Raw genomic sequence first — 3,956 nt, 5'->3', positions numbered from 1 at the left:
GTCAATATTCAAAAACTGTCAAGCGAAAACGAAACGAAGAAAAAAACACGTAACGTAACGTAACGTGCAACACACAACCAGGAAGGACGGCAGTCCGTTCTCGACTGTCTGTCTTGTCTTCCTTGGGCTTTTGAGGTTCCGTGTGTGAGTCGCAGTATGTGTGTGTGTGTGTGTGTGGGTTTGCAGTGGCCCCTTTCGGGGTCCGGCTTCAGTGTGTGTGTGGTGCCCTCTGCTCTTCTCCGTTCCTCAAGAGTCAACAGAAAGAAGAAGAGGCTCATCATCTCGCCTCGCTCCGCGTAGCGTACATGTTTCGCTTCGCATTCAACTTGGCTGCGTTCGGTTGGAACTGTCGTCTTCTTGTCAACTCTTTAACCAACATGGAAAATACAAGAAACAAAACCCCCACCCAAAAAATTGAAAAAAGAAATGCACACGACGCCGTGACGGTGGGATCCCACATGAGGGAAGAAGAAGAAGAAGAAGAAAAAAAGGGAAAGAACTTGTGCATGCTGTCCCTTGACTTTGAAAAAGTCATCTCTCATCAGCCCAGGGCTTTCTTTTTTATCGCTTTGACTTGTGGCATTGGCTTTGGCTTGTTGTGGGATGTCAAGTATTTTGGGGGGAAGAAGAAAAAAAACGAGTATTTATGAAGTTGGACGTGTGTGTTTGGACGTCCTTAAATTATTCTTTCGGGAAACTCTTTTTTCTAAAAACATTTGCTGATGATGTGACGTGACGCTTTTTTTTTTCTTCGGGAAAAAGACGAATGTGTTTCCGAGACTGGCACGGAAATTACAACTCCAAAAGTCCCGGCCAAAAAGAAGATTTAATGAATACTTGTATAGTAACTATTTATTTTTAAAAGAGTGAATCAAACGCAGCGTCATCATCGAATCAAATTCTCACTTTGGTGTGGAAAGTGTCAATGGCCGGCCAGGGCGAAATCATTAGGCAACCCAGTCAACGGTGCTGGTGTCATTATTATAACGACAAGACGCAATAGATAGTATGCGATGGCTCCCAGCGATTCGCCTTCTTCCCTTTCGATTTTATACCATTTGTAGAATTTCTTTGAGGGCAAAAGGTGTTGTCGTTTTCAAGGCTGGGCTAGCGCCAATCACGCGGAACGGCAATAGCCATTTAGAAGCTCCTTTTTGTCTTTTCTTTCTACTCCAGTCGTATCGAAACAAAACACCGAAAAAAGAAAAAGAGTCAAAAAGGAGAGATGGTATTTATTATATAACATTTAGCCTCTCTTTATCTATAGAATTTTCTACCTGTGCAGGTAGATGCCAAGAAGACGACTCGTTTACCTTTCCCTTATTTTCTTTCTATCCGATTTGGGTTTATCAATCGCAGCCATCGCTATTTGCATGCCGCGATATAAAAAAAAGAAGCAAAGGTCTTTTTTTCTTTTTCTTACAGTATTCTGGCCGTGTTTATTTGTTTCTGGTGTGCTGTTTGCTGACCGAACTAACTCTATCTCGTCCTTTTTTCGAGTTTTTTTTCTGTTTTTTTTTTTGGTGTTATCGATTTTTACAGCGGTCGTTGCGCTATACGAAGGAGAGACCCCGGTTATAATAATAACAATATTCTCTTCTTCTTCTTCTTTTTCCACCCGACGATATTGGAAAGAAAAAAGGAAGAAAACAGTTTTGGGAGCGGTTTGTTTGTCTCATGTCCTTTTATAGATAGAGTATATATGCCCAGCAACCCGATTGATGGGATTCTTTGTTGTCTTGTCTCTTATATGTGTATATAAAGAGAACGATCATACGTGGCGCGGGAATGGGATGAGCTGGAACAGGTGATTTCGGGTATATCGCCACTTTGGTTGTATTATATCTACTTCTTTTTTTGGGTGTTGTGTTGTTTTTTTTTTCATTTTTCTTATTAATTTTCTTTCGGCGTTTGTTCTACGCACCGGGCAACACGGCCCGAGGAAGAAAACATTTTCCGCTGTTGCTGCTGTTGTTGTTGTTGTGTTCAAACACAAAAAGTGATGGCGCTCTTGGCTGGCGCTTCATGTTGCGTATGCGGTTGTCCAATAATCATTCGGCGTGCTCGGTATTATATTATTATTGCGCATTAAGTAAAAGTCCCGCAGTTTTTTCAATAATAGGGACTCATTAAATGGTTCTGGCGAACGGCATATTTCTTTTCTTTCGTTGTTGTCGTTGCTGTTGTTGTTGTTCACCTTTAAAAATGACGACACAAAGTGGACGGCCAGCATAGCTAAAAAGCCAGCTGACATTTGAACGGGCGGACATACTTTGAATACCGGTACGCGGACAATAGCTAATAGACGTCTACGACATATCGTGCGGTAATGTTAGCTATGTTCGACACAAGCAAACATGGCGGATGGAAAACAACACAAACCGGATGATTCGCTTTACAAGGAAAAACATTCGTGAAACAACAAGAATAACCATCAAGAAAAACCCGTAACATTTTTCCCCTCTTGTTCTTGTCTTCTTATCTTTTGGCCAATAGCAGTACAGTAGATTGGCCAGTCTCTTGTGCATTTGGCTGCTGCTGCTCCGGATATATAGTAGAGAGACAAGAACCAAAAAACGGGTGCCGATAAGCCAAAGGGGATGAATTATAACATCATGATAATATGCAACCCAATGTCCAGCTCAACCGGTTTGAAAGAGAGCGACCTTAGCAGCAGCAGATATTGGGCATGACACATCAAAGGTTTCTGCATCAGGGCCGGTACTATTATAGAGAAGGACGTTGAGTCTATGTTACACAACAGCGCAGAGAGGATATAGTATCCCATATCATTGAACAAGGAGAAAAGGGAATAGTAGTAGGAATTTGTCATGTGGTTTGCTTGAACTTGGCAAAACGGGGCCAGTCCACTAAACAATGTCGACCGATAAGGGGGGGGGGAGTATTAGATAAGCCATGGGCTACCGTTGATGGTCTAGGTTAGAGCCGGAACAAGTTGTATATAAGAGAGAATAGATATACCCCCTCATCCGTTTTTGTTCCTATATTTTGGCCAGTGGCGCAGGGCCCCCATTGTGTGCAGTTGTGCATATCGTTTTACTCTGTGAGCCGTGACAGGTTGTTGGCGACCCCGGTAGTAGCAATCAGTTCACCTTTTTATAGGGCGCTAAGGGCTTCCTTTTTCGTGTCTCGTTAGTCCAGGAGAATATGAAAGAATAGAAAAAAAGGTTATAGCAAAAGGGCCGGGCGACAAATGGAATCGAGGGGCCAGTATAGAGGGGGGGGTCATGCCACGTCTTGTGTAAAACATATGGGCGATGGGGGGATGAAAGAAAACAGGATCTCTATTTCCCACTGCGATCGTAACATCCACCTCATTTAGAGTTTACAAACTTGTTTCAGGTGCAACGAGAAAAAGAGCACCACTTGAGTGTCTCCTCTTCTGGAAGCTGCCACACCGAGTTATTGTTCACTTTTGTCATGGGCCGATGGAGGGCTAGAAAGTCCCCCAAAACTCTCAAGAAAAGATGAAATACAAGAAGAAGAAAAAAAAATCTTACCTGAAGAAGAACTTTTATAGTCTAATCTATTCTCCCCTCTTCTTCTTGGTTTTCAACCAAACAGTCGCTCATTGAGAAGAGGCAACGGGTCATGAAGAGAGTAGAATAGGAAAGATATATATATACAGCACTAGGGGCTGCATGGTAAGTATTATTACCAAAAGTAGACGTACCAACGGCCCATTCGAGCAGCCGAGCCACGCTGTATATTTTATTTCATTCGGAAGCCACTTACATATTATCAGCGTTTTTGTATAGAGATACACAAGCCCATGCCACACCGGGGCATAGAATGTATACATTATATAATAAGAAATAAAGAGAGCGTATAGAAGACGAGAGTCAGACAAGGGCAAAAGGTGACTCGGCCAAGCTTTAAATCGTCGTGGAAAAGTCTCCGACTTGTTCCATTCACCGCGGGATCTTCTTTCGGAT

Source organism: Daphnia pulex, chromosome 2 (assembly GCF_021134715.1).
Source record: "Daphnia pulex isolate KAP4 chromosome 2, ASM2113471v1".
NCBI classification, from domain to species: domain Eukaryota; kingdom Metazoa; phylum Arthropoda; class Branchiopoda; order Diplostraca; family Daphniidae; genus Daphnia; species Daphnia pulex.
The sequence above is the reverse complement of the archived record's forward strand: the minus strand, read 5'-3'. Positions refer to the sequence as shown.